The sequence below is a fragment of the Salmo salar genome, chromosome 03, assembly GCF_965601325.2.
Source record: "Salmo salar chromosome 03, fSalSal1, whole genome shotgun sequence".
NCBI lineage: Eukaryota > Metazoa > Chordata > Actinopteri > Salmoniformes > Salmonidae > Salmo > Salmo salar.
The window spans coordinates 86,419,638-86,440,040 of record NC_138293.1 but is presented as its reverse complement, the minus strand read 5'-3'; the positions used below and the strand labels follow the sequence as shown (position 1 = coordinate 86,440,040).

General features: G+C 43.2%; 2 protein-coding genes across 3 annotated transcripts in view; one reads left to right on the top strand and one right to left on the bottom strand.

The window, feature by feature from the left end:
- LOC106592965 (coronin-7) overlaps window positions 1-20,403 on the top strand; it is a 384,873-nt gene that overhangs the window by 191,123 nt on the left and 173,347 nt on the right. The gene's annotated exons all lie outside the window — the stretch shown is intronic.
- Window positions 1-20,403, bottom strand: part of LOC106601886 (vasorin) — a 52,741-nt gene that overhangs the window by 16,495 nt on the left and 15,843 nt on the right. The gene's annotated exons all lie outside the window — the stretch shown is intronic.

Sequence of the window (20,403 nt, the reverse complement as noted above, 5' to 3'; positions counted from 1 at the left end):
GCAAGTTAAACAAGTATGGCCAACGGTGCACAACATCATAAATACTTCAGCACATTTCTTACACAAGTACAAAATACTCTGCATTGCATTACACACGTTGCACAACGCTGTGGTTAGCATAGCTGACATTATTATACTGCATACTTCACTAACCTAGCTCCATGTTTTCATTAACTGTATACTTCACTAACCTAGCTACATGTTTTCATTGACTGTATACTTCACTAACCTAGCTATATGTTATCATTAACTGTATACTTCACTAACCTAGCTCCATGTTTTCAGTAACTGTATACTTCACTAACCTAGCTCCATGTTTTCAGTAACTGTATACTTCACTAACCTAGCTCCATGTTTTCAGTAACTGTATACTTCACTAACCTAGCTCCATGTTTTCATTGACTGCATACTTCACTAACCTAGCTCCATGTTTTCATTGACTGTATACTTCACTAACCTAGCTCCATGTTTTCATTGACTGTATACTTCACTAACCTAGCTCCATGTTTTCATTGACTGCATACTTCACTAACCTAGCTACATGTTGTCATTGACTGTATACTTCACTAACCTAGCTACATGTTTTCATTGACTGTATACTTCACTAACCTAGCTCCATGTTTTCATTGACTGCATACTTCACTAACCTAGCTCCATGTTTTCATTGACTGTATACTTCACTAACCTAGCTCCATGTTTTCATTGACTGTATACTTCACTAACCTAGCTCCATGTTTTCATTGACTGCATACTTCACTAACCTAGCTCCATGTTTTCATTGACTGTATACTTCACTAACCTAGCTCCATGTTTTCATTGACTGTATACTTCACTAACCTAGCTCCATGTTTTCATTGACTGCATACTTCACTAACCTAGCTCCATGTTTTCATTGACTGTATACTTCACTAACCTAGCTCCATGTTTTCATTGACTGTATACTTCACTAACCTAGCTCCATGTTTTCATTGACTGTATACTTCACTAACCTAGCTCCATGTTTTCATTGACTGTATACTTCACTAACCTAGCTCCATGTTTTCATTGACTGCATACTTCACTAACCTAGCTACATGTTGTCATTGACTGTATACTTCACTAACCTAGCTACATGTTTTCATTGACTGTATACTTCACTAACCTAGCTACATGTTGTCATTGGCTGTGCACCACACTTAAAGGTGGAGTTTCAGTTTACCAAACTATCCGGGGACATCAACAATAAGTGTCTTCGTGGATTGACCCGGCAGAATTCATTAACTCCCCCAGAACTCTGCTCTCTTTTCTTCTGTTCTACTTTACTCCCTCCATTTCCTCTCAATAATCCCCTTTCCTCCTTTTACCCATTTATCATTTGCTGCTCTCCGTCCTGTCTAGGGGGGCCCTGGTTTATGGGATGGCGCTGTCATGTTGAGGGACGACCCTGACTCGGTGCATTGTGGGTAACAGGGTCCAGCTGTGGTCAGGGGGAGGGGGGCACTGACAGTGGAGTTCGGATGGGTGGTGCGTGGGGGTGCTCCTGTTTCATCTCACAGGACAGCAGCTAGGGGGATGGGGGTAAGAGGAGGGGGTCACAGGGGGCAGATAGACCTCAACACCAGTGTTCCATGGCTGCTGAGGTGATCTTTTCTGATTGTTATGTATACACGTCCCTAGTGCTGTACACTGCAGTAAATCCATAGAAACTGCTTGAGCCCAATGCTAGTGGGATGCTGCACTGCTGCAGTGAATCTAACAGGGGTAACAGTGTTATACCCTGGAGGACTGATCTCTGGCTCTGTAGTAGTGGAGATCAGACTGTAATTAATGCTTTAGACTACTAGCATTGTTCCATTAGAAGACAAGGTCCCAGCATAAAAGGACTCTAGTAGCTAGGCACTCAGCATACTATCTCTCTGCCTAGTAACTCAGCATACCATCTCTCTGCCTAGTAACTCAGCATACCATCTCTCTGCCTAGTAACTCAGCATACCATCTCTCTACCTAGTAACTCAGCATACCATCTCTGCCTAGTAACTCAGCATACCATCTCTCTGCCAAGTAACTCAGCATACCATCTCTCTACCTAGTAACTCAGCATACTATCTCTCTGCCTAGTAACTCAGCATACTATCTCTCTGCCTAGTAACTCAGCATACCATCTCTCTGCCTAGTAACTCAGCATACCATCTCTCTGCCTAGTAACTCAGCATACCATCTCTCTGCCTAGTAACTCAGCATACCATCTCTCTGCCTAGTAACTCAGCATACCATCTCTCTGCCTAGTAACTCAGCATACCATCTCTCTGCCTAGTAACTCAGCATACCATCTCTCTGCCTAGTAACTCAGCATACCATCTCTCTGCCTAGTAACTCAGCATACCATCTCTCTGCCTAGTAACTCAGCATACCATCTCTCTGCCTAGTAACTCAGCATACCATCTCTCTGCCTAGTAACTCAGCATACCATCTCTGCCTAGTAACTCAGCATACCATCTCTCTGCCTAGTAACTCAGCATACCATCTCTCTGCCTAGTAACTCAGCATACCATCTCTCTGCCTAGTAACTCAGCATACAATCTCTCTCCCTAGTAACTCAGCATACCATCTCTCTGCCTAGTAACTCAGCATACCATCTCTCTGCCTAGTAACTCAGCATACAATCTCTCTGCCTAGTAACTCAGCATACCATCTCTCTACCTAGTAACTCAGCATACCATCTCTCTCCCTAGTAACTCAGCATACCATCTCTCTACCTAGTAACTCTGCATACCATCTCTCTGCCTAGTAACTCAGCATACCATCTCTCTGCCTAGTAACTCAGCATACCATCTCTCTGCCTAGTAACTCAGCATACCATCTCTCTGCCTAGTAACTCAGCATACCATCTCTCTGCCTAGTAACTCAGCATACAATCTCTCTGCCTAGTAACTCAGCATACCATCTCTCTGCCTAGTAACTCAGCATACCATCTCTCTGCCTAGTAACTCAGCATACAATCTCTCTGCCTAGTAACTCAGCATACCATCTCTCTACCTAGTAACTCAGCATACCATCTCTCTCCCTAGTAACTCAGCATACCATCTCTCTACCTAGTAACTCAGCATACCATCTCTCTGCCTAGTAACTCAGCATACCATCTCTCTGCCTAGTAACTCAGCATACCATCTCTCTGCCTAGTAACTCAGCATACAATCTCTCTGCCTAGTAACTCAGCATACAATCTCTCTCCCTAGTAACTCAGCATACCATCTCTCTGCCTAGTAACTCAGCATACCATCTCTCTGCCTAGTAACTCAGCATACAATCTCTCTGCCTAGTAACTCAGCATACCATCTCTCTCCCTAGTAACTCAGCATACCATCTCTCTACCTAGTAACTCAGCATACCATCTCTCTACCTAGTAACTCAGCATACCATCTCTCTGCCTAGTAACTCAGCATACCATCTCTCTCCCTAGTAACTCAGCATACCATCTCTCTACCTAGTAACTCAGCATACCATCTCTCTCCCTAGTAACTCAGCATACCATCTCTCTACCTAGTAACTCAGCATACCATCTCTCTGCCTAGTAACTCAGCATACCATCTCTCTGCCTAGTAACTCAGCATACAATCTCTCTCCCTAGTAACTCAGCATACCATCTCTCTGCCTAGTAACTCAGCATACCATCTCTCTGCCTAGTAACTCAGCATACAATCTCTCTGCCTAGTAACTCAGCATACCATCTCTCTACCTAGTAACTCAGCATACCATCTCTCTCCCTAGTAACTCAGCATACCATCTCTCTACCTAGTAACTCTGCATACCATCTCTCTGCCTAGTAACTCAGCATACCATCTCTCTGCCTAGTAACTCAGCATACCATCTCTCTCCCTAGTAACTCAGCATACCATCTCTCTACCTAGTAACTCAGCATACCATCTCTCTCCCTAGTAACTCAGCATACCATCTCTCTACCTAGTAACTCAGCATACCATCTCTCTGCCTAGTAACTCAGCATACCATCTCTCTACCTAGTAACTCAGCATACCATCTCTCTCCCTAGTAACTCAGCATTGTGTGTTCCTTCAGACTCCCTAACTGGGTTAGTCTCTGTTCACCAGCACCTAACACTGTTCACCAGCACCACCAGAGATGGCTACACACCAGTAAACACTGGTCACCAGCACCACCAGAGATGGCTACACACCAGTAAACACTGGTCACCAGCACCACCAGAGATGGCTACACACCAGTAAACACTGTTCACCAGCACCACCAGAGATGGCTACACACCAGTAAACACTGTTCACCAGCACCACCAGAGATGGCTACACACCAGTAAACACTGGTCACCAGCACCACCAGAGATGGCTACACACCAGTAAACACTGGTCACCAGCACCACCAGAGATGGCTACACACCAGTAAACACTGGTCACCAGCACCACCAGAGATGGCTACACACCAGTAAACACACAATGGTTGAGAGAGCATCTGCAACACATTGGTAACTGCAATGGCTCCTCATAGCATTGCAGTTGGTGAAACCTGTCATAGTCACTCATCTCTTCTTCCTAATGAAGTGTTTCCTAAACCCTCAACATTTCCACTGATTGGATATATTCGAAGAACTAGCACACCTGAATCAACTCGTGAAGTGCTTGGTGATTGGTTGACCAATCAGATGTGCTTATACTGAAACACATGAAATAGATGGAATGGCTAGGGGTGCTTGAGGAGAGGTTTGGGAAACCCTGGCCTAACTAATACATCTCATTAGATAATCATCACCTGCCAGGAAAACAAAGACTTGAGAGCAATGAGCCAGGAAAACAAAGACTTGAGAGCAATGAGCCAGATTACTATTCCTAGAGGTCAGGGGTCAGAGTCAGATTGGCTGTTTCCACTGCTGCTAAAGCGACTGTGTCCTTTGTGTAACCCTCCACCGAGACAGACAGATAACAGCCTGTTTGACACAGGCACACACACACACACACACACACACACACACACACACACACACACACACACACACACACACACACACACACACACACACACACACACACATGCTGAGACAGAAACACACACACCTGAGCCTCCTGCCCACCTACCGGCCCCACCGCCACAACAGGTGCACTTTCTGCACTCCTCCAGGGCATTTCGAAACCCAAAACCTCCAAAGTGTGTCTGTACAACTCATGCGACCCAGGCTAAATCCTCCGCGCTCCAGAGCTGCCTTGGCTGCTACATTCCCAGGGAGCGAGGCCGGGAGAGGAGAAGAGAGGCAGACGATGGCCAGGCCAGACAATAGTCTGTGTTAACAGATGTCTATACCTCCTCTGAGCTTTAAGGTCTGAGGTTCAGTTTAAACCCTAAAGGAAATGTTGTCTATTTCCTCTCCTATCTTTCTCTAAACATACTGCAGAGGAAGGGATTCTAGATGCCCGACAAGATCCCTTTGGATGAGATTCACACACACACTAACTCTCTGTCTTGCTCTTTGTAGATCGTATAGGTATTGACACATAGCTGCCGTCGCCTCCCTCAGTCAGCACTGATGAGGTGACCCAGCCCTGTGACCCTTGAACTTTCTGACTAATAATGTCCGTGAGGTCACAACCCACTCACATGGACACAAAGCAGCCCTCTGTTACACACCTACCATCCCTGTGGTCAATTGGCTGATTATCCAATCACAGCTCTTTATACAGACACGTGGTGAGAGACTAGCCCATTAGGCGTCTGATCTTTACCATACAAAAATATCTCATTCATACAAAGCGTGCAGAGACCAGAACAATGGATAGGTCTGTATCCTCCTTTCCTTTGTGATGGGTTTTGAACTAACGTTTGATCCCATACCCTAACACCTGTCTCTGTCTAGTGAAAAAAAAACTGGTTTCCTGATCTGATTCTGGATCAGATTTAAACTGTGACTTTTCTTCAGATAGAGACTGTCTCTGGTTATGGAGTCCCCTGTAGCTCAGTTGGTAGAGCATGGTGCTTGCCACGCTAGGATTGCCACGCCAGGAAGGGGGGACCAGTATGAGATCAAATGTATGCACTCACTACTGTAAGTGGCTCAGGATAAGAGTGTCTGCTAAATGACTCAAATGTACAACACTGTCCTGCTCCAGTCGTACACTGTATGTCAGTCAGGGACATAGAATTACTAGATAATGAACACAATTAGATTAGAATGCTAACACGCAGGTCTGATGTCAGTTAGGGACAGCTACTATACAACTGATACACTTGGTTTTCTGACTCTGGATCCGATTTAGATTGTGACTATTCTTGAGAGACTGGCTCTTGTCCTAGAAGGCTGGTTTGCCACTGTTCCCAGGTCAGTCAGTTTAAACAGCTACTAGCCCCCTGGCCTCTTTACTAAGTTTACAACTGACCCATACACGCTGACCCCAAGCCTTGGAGACCACTCTGCTTGACCCGAGCACCATCTGTCACACGCCAATGTGGCGTAAAAAGGCAAACCGACGTAGACACCTCTCTGTGTGAGAACTCTTTCTCTCCCCCTTTCTCTCCCTTTTTCTTTCTCTCTCTCTCTCACTGATGGCTCTTCCTTTGAGGTGGTAGGGGGTTGAGGAGTGAGGATTTGATGGCTTGTTGGGGAGCAGGAAGGCGTCACAGTGTTAAGCTGAACCCTGAAGGTCATGAAGGAGATATTTGTCCACAAGGGCCACTACTATATGGCCGTGTAGTCTGACTTGGGCTGGGATGCAGGAGGCTGGGATGCAGGAGGCTGGGATGCAGGAGGCTGGGATGCAGGAGACTGGGAGGCAGGATGCTGGGATGCAGGAGGCTGGGATGCAGGAGGCTGGTGTTAGCAGCTAGTACGGCGCAGGTCCTAATCCAGGCACTTGTCATCTCCCGTCTGGATTACTGCAACTCCCTGTTGGCGGGGCTCCCTGCCTGTGCCATTAAACCCCTACAACTCATCCAGAACGTCGCAGCCCGTCTGGTGTTCAACCTTCCCAAGTTCTCTCACGTCACCCCGCTCCTCCGCACACTCCACTGGCTTCCAGTTGAAGCTTGCATCTGCTACAAGACCATGGTGCTTGCCTACGGAGCTGTGAGGGGAACGGCACCTCCATACCTTCAGGCTCTGATCAGGCCCTACACCCAAACAAGGGCACTGCGTTCATCCACCTCTGGCCTGCTCGCCTCCCTACCTCTGAGGAAGCACAGTTCCCGCTCAGCCCAGTCAAAACTGTTCGCTGCTCTGGCACCCCAATGGTAGAACAAGCTCCCTCACGACGCCAGCACAGCGGAGTCAATCACCACCTTCCGGAGACATCTGAAACCCCACCTCTTTAAGGAATACCTGGGATAGGATATAGTAATCCTTCTAACCCCCCACTACCCTCCCCCCCAAAAAGATATAGATGTACTATTGTAAAGTTGTTGTTCCACTGGATATCATAAGGTGAATGCACCAATTTGTAAGTCGCTCTGGATAAGAGCGTCTGCTAAATGACGTAAATGTAAATGTACTGCTGTAAATGGGAAGGACTGAGGGGAAACAACAGACAAACAGTAGTTCATAGTCATTGAACACTGGTCACTGTAATAATGTTTACATACTGTTTCACCCACTTTATATGTATATACTGTAGTCTAGTCATGGATCATCCTATATAACTACTGCTGTACACACCTTTTCTATTCACATACTGTCTATACTGTCTAAACACACCATTCACATACTGTCTATACGCACACCATTCACATACTGAACATACTGTCTATACACACCATTCACATACTGTCTATACACACCATTCACATACTGTCCATACTGTCTATACACACACCATTCACATACTGTCTATACACACCATTCACATACTGTCCATACTGTCTATACACACACCATTCACATACTGTCCATACTGTCTATACACACCATTCACATACTGAACATACTGTCTATACACACCATTAACATACTGTCTATACACACCATTCACATACTGTCCATACTGTCTATACACACCATTCACATACTGTCATACTGTCTATACACACAATTCACATACTGAACATACTGTCTATACACACCATTAACATACTGTCTATACACACCATTCACATACTGTCCATACTGTCTATACACACACCATTCACATACTGTCCATACTGTCTATACACACCATTCACATACTGTCTATACTGTCTATACACACCATTCACATACTGTCTAAACTGTCTATACACGCCATTCACATACTGAACATACTGTCTATACACACCATTCACATACTGTCTATACACACCATTCACATACTGTCTATACACACCATTCACATACTGTCTATACACACCATTCACATACTGAACATACTGTCTATACACACCATTAACATACTGTCTATACTGTCTATACACACCATTCACATACTGTCTATACTGTCTATACACACACCATTCACATACTGAACATACTGTCTATACACACACCATTCACATACTGAACATACTGTCTATACACACACCATTCACATACTGAACATACTGTCTATACACACCATTCACATACTGAACATACTGTCTATACACACACCATTCACATACTGAACATACTGTCTATACACACCATTCACATACTGAACATACTGTCTATACACACCATTCACATACTGTCCATACTGTCTATACACACCATTCACATACTGTCCATACTGTCTATACACACCATTCACATACTGTTTATACACACCATTCACATACTGAACATACTGTCTATACACACCATTCACATACTGTTTATACACACCATTCACATACTGAACATACTGTCTATACACACCATTCACATACTGTCCATACTGTCTATACACACACCATTCACATACTGTCTATACACACCATTCACATACTGTCCATACTGTCTATACACACCATTCACATATTGAACATACTGTATATTCACACCATTCACATACTGAACATACTGTCTATACACACCATTCACATACTGTCCATACTGTCTATACACACACCATTCACATACTGTCTATAAACACCATTCACATACTGAACATACTGTCTATACACACACCATTCACATACTGTCTATACTGTCTATACACACCATTCACATACTGTCTATACTGTCTATACACACCATTCACATACTGAACATACTGTCTATACACACCATTAACATACTGTCTATACACACCATTCACATACTGTCTATACTGTCTATACACACCATTCACATACTGAACATACTGTCTATACACGCCATTCACATACTGTCTATACACACCATTCACATACGGTCTATACACACCATTCACATACTGTCTATACACACAATTCACATACTGAACATACTGTCTATACACACCATTAACATACTGTCTATACTGTCTATACACACCATTAACATACTGTCTATACACACCATTCACATACTGAACATACTGTCTATACACACCATTCACATACTGAACATACTGTCTATACACACCATTCACATACTGAACATACTGTCTATACACACACCATTTACATACTGTCTATACACACCATTCACATACTGTCTATACTGTCTATACACACCATTCACATACTGTCTATACACACCATTCACATACTGAACATACTGTCTATACACACCATTCACATACTGAACATACTGTCTATACACACACCATTCACATACTGTCTATACACACCATTCACATACTGAACATACTGTCTATACACACCCATTCACATACTGTCTATACTGTCTATACACACCATTCACATACTGTCTATACTGTCTATACACACCATTCACATACTGTCTATACACACCATTCACATACTGAACATACTGTCTATACACACCATTCACATACTGAACATACTGTCTATACACACCATTCACATACTGAACATACTGTCTATACACACACCATTCACATACTGTCTATACACACCATTCACATAATGAACATACTGTCTATACACACCATTCACATACTGTACATACTGTCTATACACACCATTCACATACTGTCTATACACACCATTCACATACTGTCTATACACACCATTCACATACTGTCTATACTGTCTATACACACCATTCACATACTGAACATACTGTCTATACACACCATTCACATACTGAAAATACTGTCTATACACACCATTCACATACTGTCTATACACACCATTCACATACTGTCTATACACACCATTCACATACTGTCTATACTGTCTATACACACCATTCACATACTGAACATACTGTCTATACACACCATTCACATACTGAAAATACTGTCTATACACACCATTCACATACTGTCTATACACACCATTAACATACTGAACATACTGTCTATACACACCATTCACATACTGAACATACTGTCTATACACACCATTCACATACTGTCCATACTGTCTATACACACACCATTCACATACTGTCTATACTGTCTATACACACCATTCACATACTGTCCATACTGTCTATACACACCATTCACATACTGTCTATACACACCATTCACATACTGTCCATACTGTCTATACACACCATTCACATACTGTCTATACACACCATTCACATACTGAACATACTGTCTATACACACCATTCACATACTGTCTATACACACCATTCACATACTGTCCATACTGTCTATACACACCATTCACACACTGTCCATACTGTCTATACACACCATTCACATACTGTCTATACACACCATTCACATACTGAACATACTGTCTATACACACCATTCACATACTGTCCATACTGTCTATACACACACCATTCACATACTGTCCATACTGTCTATACACACCATTCACATACTGTCCATACTGTCTATACACACCATTCACATACTGTCCATACTGTCTATACACACCATTCACATACTGTCTATACACACCATTCACATACTGTCCATACTGTCTATACACACCATTCACATACTGTCTATACACACCATTCACATACTGAACATACTGTCTATACACACCATTCACATACTGTCCATACTGTCTATACACACCATTCACATACTGTACATACTGTCTATACACACCATTCACATACTGTCTATACACACCATTCACATACTGTCCATACTGTCTATACACTCACCATTCACATACTGAACATACTGTCTATACACACCATTCACATACTGTCTATACACACCATGCACATACTGTCTATACACACCATTCACATACTGAACATACTGTCTATACACACCATTCACATACTGAACATACTGTCTATACACACCATTCACATACTGAACATACTGTCTATACACACCATTCACATACTGAACATACTGTCTATACACACCATTCACATACTGTCTATACTGTCTATACACACCATTCACATACTGTCTATACTGTCTATACACACCATTCACATACTGTCTATACACACCATTCACATACTGAACATACTGTCTATACACACCATTCACATACTGAACATACTGTCTATACACACCATTCACATACTGAACATACTGTCTATACACACCATTCACATACTGAACATACTGTCTATACACACCATTCACATACTGAACATACTGTCTATACACACCATTCACATACTGAACATACTGTCTATACACACCATTCACATACTGTCTATACTGTCTATACACACCATTCACATACTGTCTATACACACCATTCACATACTGAACATACTGTCTATACACACCATTCACATACTGAACATACTGTCTATACACACCATTCACATACTGTCCATACTGTCTATACACATCATTCACATACTGAACATACTGTCTATACACACCATTCACATACTGAACATACTGTCTATACACACCATTCACATACTGAACATACTGTCTATACACACCATTCACATACTGAACATACTGTCTATACACACACCATTCACATACTGTCTATACACACCATTCACATAATGAACATACTGTCTATACACACCATTCACATACTGTACATACTGTCTATACACACCATTCACATACTGTCTATACACACCATTCACATACTGTCTATACACACCATTCACATACTGTCTATACACACCATTCACATACTGAACATACTGTCTATACACACCATTCACATACTGAAAATACTGTCTATACACACCATTCACATACTGTCTATACACACCATTAACATACTGAACATACTGTCTATACACACCATTCACATACTGAACATACTGTCTATACACACCATTCACATACTGTCCATACTGTCTATACACACACCATTCACATACTGTCTATATTGTCTATACACACCATTCACATACTGTCCATACTGTCTATACACACCATTCACATACTGTCTATACACACCATTCACATACTGTCCATACTGTCTATACACACCATTCACATACTGTCTATACACACCATTCACATACTGAACATACTGTCTATACACACCATTCACATACTGAACATACTGTCTATACACACCATTCACATACTGTCCATACTGTCTATACACACCATTCACACACTGTCCATACTGTCTATACACACCATTCACATACTGTCTATACACACCATTCACATACTGAACATACTGTCTATACACACCATTCACATACTGTCCATACTGTCTATACACACACCATTCACATACTGTCCATACTGTCTATACACACCATTCACATACTGTCCATACTGTCTATACACACCATTCACATACTGTACATACTGTCTATACACACCATTCACATACTGTCTATACACACCATTCACATACTGTCTATACACACCATTCACATACTGTCTATACACACCATTCACATACTGAACATACTGTCTATACACACCATTCACATACTGAAAATACTGTCTATACACACCATTCACATACTGTCTATACACACCATTAACATACTGAACATACTGTCTATACACACCATTCACATACTGAACATACTGTCTATACACACCATTCACATACTGTCCATACTGTCTATACACACACCATTCACATACTGTCTATACTGTCTATACACACCATTCACATACTGTCCATACTGTCTATACACACCATTCACATACTGTCTATACACACCATTCACATACTGTCCATACTGTCTATACACACCATTCACATACTGTCTATACACACCATTCACATACTGTCCATACTGTCTATACACACCATTCACACACTGTCCATACTGTCTATACACACCATTCACATACTGTCTATACACACCATTCACATACTGAACATACTGTCTATACACACCATTCACATACTGTCCATACTGTCTATACACACACCATTCACATACTGTCCATACTGTCTATACACACCATTCACATACTGTCCATACTGTCTATACACACCATTCACATACTGTCCATACTGTCTATACACACCATTCACATACTGTCTATACACACCATTCACATACTGTCCATACTGTCTATACACACCATTCACATACTGTCTATACACACCATTCACATACTGAACATACTGTCTATACACACCATTCACATACTGTCCATACTGTCTATACACACCATTCACATACTGTCCATACTGTCTATACACACCATTCACACACTGTCCATACACACCATTCACATACTGTCCATACTGTCTATACACACCATTCACATACTGAACATACTGTCTATACACACCATTCACATACTGAACATACTGTCTATACACACACCATTCACATACTGTCTATACTGTCTATACACACCATTCACATACTGTCTATACTGTCTATACACACCATTCACATACTGAACATACTGTCTATACACACCATTCACATACTGTCTATACTGTCTATACACACCATTCACATACTGTCTATACACACCATATATATTTTGCAACATTTCTGCAATTCTATCCGTTTTGTCATGGGGTTTTGTAATGTGTATTTAAATACTGTATTCTCAACATAGCTCATTCTAATATTTCTACTACTGTACATTGCATTTTAGTTACACTGTTAATACACACTGTGTATTTATTAATATACTGGGTTATTGATATATCTCACTGTAATATATTTACTGCTGTACGTATCATTCTGAGTATATCTTGTTTGGGCTATTTGGGTTCATTAGATTCGATCTGATGTTTCAAGATTTGTCAAATATTTTTGGGGCATCATTTGTGTACTTGACTTTTACTACATTTTACTACATTGTTAGGCGCTAGTAACATAAGCATTTCACTGCACCCGCTATAACATCTGTTAAACTGTGTGCGTGATCAACACACTCTGATCTGATCATATAATAGAACTAATAACTGTGTAATGAATATGCTGTAAGTGTATGGGTACAGGGAAAGCAGTAGCACTTGACTTGGTTTTCAGTAATGAAATCCAGCAGGTGTACATTCTTCTGGTGTCAGTGAGTGTGTGTTTTGTGCGTGTGTGTGTGTTTGTTGGGTGTGAGTGTCAGAGGATGGTGTGTACTTGTCTTCATGATGTTTGAGTATCGGAGACGTGTGTGTGTGTGTGTGTGTGTGTGTGTGTGTGTGTGTGTGTGTGTGTGTGTGTGTGTGTGTGTGTGTGTGTGTGTGTGTGTGTGTGTGTGTGTGTGTGTGTGCAGGGATTGGTTAGAGGCAGCTCAACCTGTTCCGTGGCCGTGTGCTGACACACTCCAATCTCTCTCCCTCCAGATCTTGTTTTCATCATCCTGTATTTACCTGTAGTTTATTGTTGCATGTGTTTGAATGGAACACTGATTCATCACCACCACCTGATATTACTGCTATGATGAACTATTTATCTTGACTTAAGTTCAGCTTATTTTCAACTTCAAAGGCTATCCAGGAGATCAAACATAGTTTTGATCAGGGATTTACCTGACTCCCAGTTCTGCTTTCTCTCTCTTAGCAGAGAATAGTATTTATCTTTTGGGACCCTCTTGCCCGGTGTTTCTAGAAAAAAAGAGGGTCTGAACCTCAAGATTTATCTCCTGGTCAAATAGAGGCGTGTTTATTTTTTAAGAATCAGCATATTCAGATACTATGTACATGTATGTTTACATTCAGTCCTACCCTTGTCCCCCTGTTCAACAGTCAAATGTAGATTGTAGGTACCTATGACTGAGTATGTATGGTCACATTCAGTCCTACCCTTGTCCCCCTGTTCAACAGTCAAATGTAGATTGTAGGTACCTATGACTGAGTATGTATGGTCACATTCAGTCCTACCCTTGTCCCCCTGTTCAACAGTCAAATGTAGATTGTAGGTACCTATGACTGAGTATGTATGTTTACATTCAGTCCTACCCTTGTCCCCCTGTTCAACAGTCAAATGTAGATTGTAGGTACCTATGACTGAGTATGTATGTTTACATTCAGTCCTACCCTTGTCCCCCTGTTCAACAGTCAAATGTAGATTGTAGGTACCTATGACTGAGTATGTATGGTCACATTCAGTCCTACCCTTGTCCCCCTGTTCATGTAGATTGTAGGTACCTATGACTGTGGTGGTCACATTCAGTTTGGCCTTTCTCCCTCTGAACCATGAACGTCTACTGTCAGAACAAAGGTCAAGTCAACAAAACCTAAGTGTTTGTGACACATGCAGTCCGTGGGCGGACAGACTGACAGATGGATAAACAAACACACACTCTCGGAGTGATTCTGTCACTGTGTCCCTCTGTCTGGCTGTCCTTCCCTCTGGCTACACGTGCCACTGTCCCCCGCCCTATCATGTCACATCCTACCAAATACCTCTGTCACCCCATGTCTCCAGAGAGGGTTTACCCTGCAGAGTGTGCCAACCACATTTCTGTCACCGCAGCCGCCGTAGCATGCAAACACACACACACACACACACACACACACACACACACACACACACACACACACACACACACACACACACACACACACACACACACACACACAGCCGTCTCATAATGAACCTGCAGTTAATCTAGTAGCAGCAGGTAACTAACAAGCAGTAGCATTCTTTCACCACCACGTCACCAAACATGTAAAATAGGTCTGTAAATTCACCTCGAATGTTAACAAATAAACAGGCTGTGGAGAAATCCGGATGTGATACTTGGCACTACAACTTGACTAATGTGAAAGTTAGTGGGCATGGCACGATGTCCTGTGTAATCTGGACAGGCTTTCTGAAGAAGTACGCAGTCTCACATACCCCATCAACATACACTGAGACACACATGTATGAAGCTGTTGAACTCAGGGGGGCATCCTCAGCCTCATAGCACATCTGTGTTCTCACCTGTTCATCCCCCGTTGCCCTATTTTCTCTCCCTGTCTGTGTTTCTTCTGAAGGTGTTCTTCAGGACACCAGTAACCTCTCCTCCCTCTGTCTAGTGGCTGTCAGGGTGGTTGTAGAGGTATAGACAGGGCATGGGACCACTTTAAAACATCCACGCAGGAAGGGAGCCAACTCTCTCTCTTTCACACACACGTACATGTCTCTCTCTACCAATGAGCCGTGTAGTAGCAGGTACGGGGGAGGGAGGGACAGAAACCCAGTATGTATTTCCCTCCAGGGGACAATGACGTTAAATTGACTTGAAAAGACAAGCGTCACACCTCTTCTTGTGAAGGGATTTGTGTCAGTCAGCTGTAGGTGATGCTGCTGTTCTGGTTCTTGTCTTGAAGGTGTTTTAACAGAAAGGTCAGTAAAGAATGCCACAGATGCCAGAGTTGGGACAATGTGTGACACTAGGGACACAATGGGGACAGTGTCACTGTGAGGATGACAGTAGCAGTACATTGTTTAGTCACTTGGCTGTCGGCCTGGCGATTTACAAGATCATTTATTAAACTTGTAGTCACTGTTTCCAATTTAGATCCAATCTAGGTCAGTGTTTTCCAATCCTGGTCCTGGGGACCCATAGGGGCCCTAGCACTAACACACCTGATTCAAGTAATGAAAGCCTTCATGATGAGATGATTCGTTGAATCAAGTGTGTTAGTGCTCGTAATGAAAGCCTTGATGAGATGATTCGTTGAATCAAGTGTGTTAGTGCTCGTAATGAAAGCCTTGATGAGATGATTCGTTGAATCAAGTGTGTTAGTGCTCGTAATGAAAGCCTTGATGAGATGATTCGTTGAATCAAGTGTGTTAGTGCTCGTAATGAAAGCCTTGATGATGAGATGATTCGTTGAATCAAGTGTGTTAGTGCTAGTAATGAAAGCCTTGATGATGAGATGATTCGTTGAATCAAGTGTGTTAGTGCTAGTAATGAAAGCCTTGATGATGAGATGATTCGTTGAATCAAGTGTGTTAGTGCTAGTAATGAAAGCCTTGATGATGAGATGATTCGTTGAATCAAGTGTGTTAGTGCTAGTAATGAAAGCCTTGATGATGAGATGATTCGTTGAATCAAGTGTGTTAGTGCTAGTAATGAAAGCCTTGATGATGAGATGATTCGTTGAATCAAGTGTGTTAGTGCTAGTAATGAAAGCCTTGATGATGAGATGATTCGTTGAATCAAGTGTGTTAGTGCTAGTAATGAAAGCCTTGATGATGAGATGATTCGTTGAATCAAGTGTGTTAGTGCTAGGGTAACCACAACTTTTGGTGTGGCTGTTGCGAATTGAATTAGTTGTTGTTGCTAACTTAATTGTCACTGTGTCTAACTTATCAATCTGTGGAGTAGAGGCACATGTGTACGCGACCAATAAACGTTGATGTGATTTATGTAGGTCATCTGAACCTAATCACCTCTCTCTCCACGTCTCTCTAGGATCTGGGTAGTCATGAAGTCACATGGTGCAGGTAGTCTGATCTGGAGGCTGAGAGAGGGATCTGGGTAGTCATGAAGTCACATGGTGCAGGTAGTCTGATCTGGAGGCTGAGAGAGGGATCTGGGTAGTCATGAAGTCACATGGTGTAGGTAGTCTGATCTGGAGGCTGAGAGAGGGATCTGGGTAGTCATGAAGTCACATGGTGCAGGTAGTCTGATCTGGAGGCTGAGAGAGGGATCTGGGTAGTCATGAAGTCACATGGTGTAGGTAGTCTGATCTGGAGGCTGAGAGAGGGATCTGGGTAGTCATGAAGTCACATGGTGTAGGTAGTCTGATCTGGAGGCTGAGAGAGGGATCTGGGTAGTCATGAAGTCACATGGTGTAGGTAGTCTGATCTGGAGGCTGAGAGAGGGATCTGGGTAGTCATGAAGTCACATGGTGCAGGTAGTCTGATCTGGAGGCTGAGAGAGGGATCTGGGTAGTCATGAAGTCACATGGTGTAGGTAGTCTGATCTGTAGGCTGAGAGAGGGATCTGGGTAGTCATGAAGTCACATGGTGTAGGTAGTCTGATCTGGAGGCTGAGAGAGGGATCTGGGTAGTCATGAAGTCACATGGTGCAGGTAGTCTGATCTGGAGGCTGAGAGAGGGATCTGGGTAGTCATGAAGTCACATGGTGTAGGTAGTCTGATCTGGAGGCTGAGAGAGGGATCTGGGTAGTCATGAAGTCACATGGTGTAGGTAGTCTGATCTGGAGGCTGAGAGAGGGATCTGGGTTGAAGACAGTAGTGTGTCTGTGTCATTGTGTCTGTAGAGGACAGTGTTGGTTTACTCACATCTACACATTTACACTTTCTTTCCTCATTCTTTGACAATAAGCCTGTGTTTACAGACCGATCTACCTGTTTTACAGGTCTGTAGTTTACTGTACTGTAGAAATGACTGTTTGGGATTTTAAGTCATTCTTGCCTAGGGGCTTTATCCCATAAAACACACACACACACACACACACACACACACACACACACACACACACACACACACACACACACACACAGAGATAAATTATGTCAAGAAGATCTCTTTGACTGATTTAAACTGTCACAGAAGAATGCATTGTGAGAAGACATCTCGCTGTGTTGGTCACTTGCCAGGGCCTCATAGCTCAACCAACCGCCTCTAACTTCCCCCTGTCAGCTTGGCTTGTCCCGGGGTGGCCTCGCCTGCCTCCTGAGCTCTCTGCTGCCTGCTTCTGCCGGTGCTGCCTCTGCTCTGTGGCTGAGAGATCTTTCAACAAGGTTATATCACCGTGACCCTCGAACACTGCAATTAACGTGCAACAGGTGTGCCATGCTCTCCGGGTTAGATATGGGAGAGATTCCTCAAGAAAACAACAGTATATGAGAGAGAGAGAGAGAGAGAGAGAGAGAGAGAGAGAGAGAGAGGGGATCTGTCTGCGGAGGCTGGAGCGCTAACACACATCACTGCCTGGGCATGTGTTCCACATGGCACTCCACTTTAAACAACCCACCACTGAATTCAACATGAGAGCTATCCCCCCGAGCCTCCTCGTGCCCCCCATCTGGAGAGGTGAGAGACGGGGCCCTTGGTGAGGTTTTGGGAGATCTCTGTGTGTGTGTGTGTGTGTGTGTGTGTGTTTGCCCACAGATGGAATCCACGTGTTCTATGGGTTAGTCACACTGTCTTGTTGTTAGTGCTCAGTAGAGAGAGAACATGCTGCATCCTTATTTGCTCATTCCTGCTTTATATTGTAAAACCCACAGAGAGAGGAGAACTCCACGTCCCTTCACACAGTGTCCAGGTGGTTCTGGACCTAGTGTTTATGTTGGTTGTCACTCTGTTGTACAGCCTATAGAGGGGCCCTCTATCAGACCCGTCCAGGAGCAGATACATGTCCTCAGTGATGGAGCAGACAGAACCTCCCTAGTCTCTATGATCTCAGCCCCGTCATGGCCCCATACGTTGACTGCACTTCACAGACCTGTTCAGACGCTCCATGGTTTGGACACACACAGACACAGCTTCTCTCTCACACACACACATGCACACACACATACACACTTCTTCTAGTTCAGGAATGTGTGTCTGGTTGGAGCGCTGCTGGGTTGTAAATAATTCACTATCTAGCGAGAGAGGGTTTGTGTCAACACATAGTCTTCTGGCTGGTTCTACCTTAATCCTGTCGTTTTAACATCAAAGCTCCAACGCACTGCCTCAAATTACAGCATACAGTGACATCCTGCCTCAGTGCCTGTCTGTCTGCCTGCCTGCCTGTCTGCCTGCAGTACATGTGTGTGTTTGTCTGTCCATAAGTCTGCTCTCCAGAGTGGGGCTAGTGTGTGTGTGTCCGTGTGCAATCACTTACTGCATGCCTCAGAGCTCTCTCTGTATTGCTCTTTTTCACTCTCTCTCTCTGTATCGCTCTCTGTCCCTCTGTCTCTCTCTGTCTCTTTCTGTATCGCTCTCTGTCCCTCTGTCTCTCTCTGTCTCTCTCTCTCTCTCTGTCTCTCTCTCTGTGTCTCTGTCTGTCTCTCTGTCGCTCTCTGTCTCTCTCTCTGTGTCTCTGTGTCTCTCTCTGTGTCTCTGTCTCTGTCTGTCTCTCTGTGTCTCTGTCTGTCTCTCTCTGTCTCTGTCTCTCTCTGTGTGTCTCTCTGTC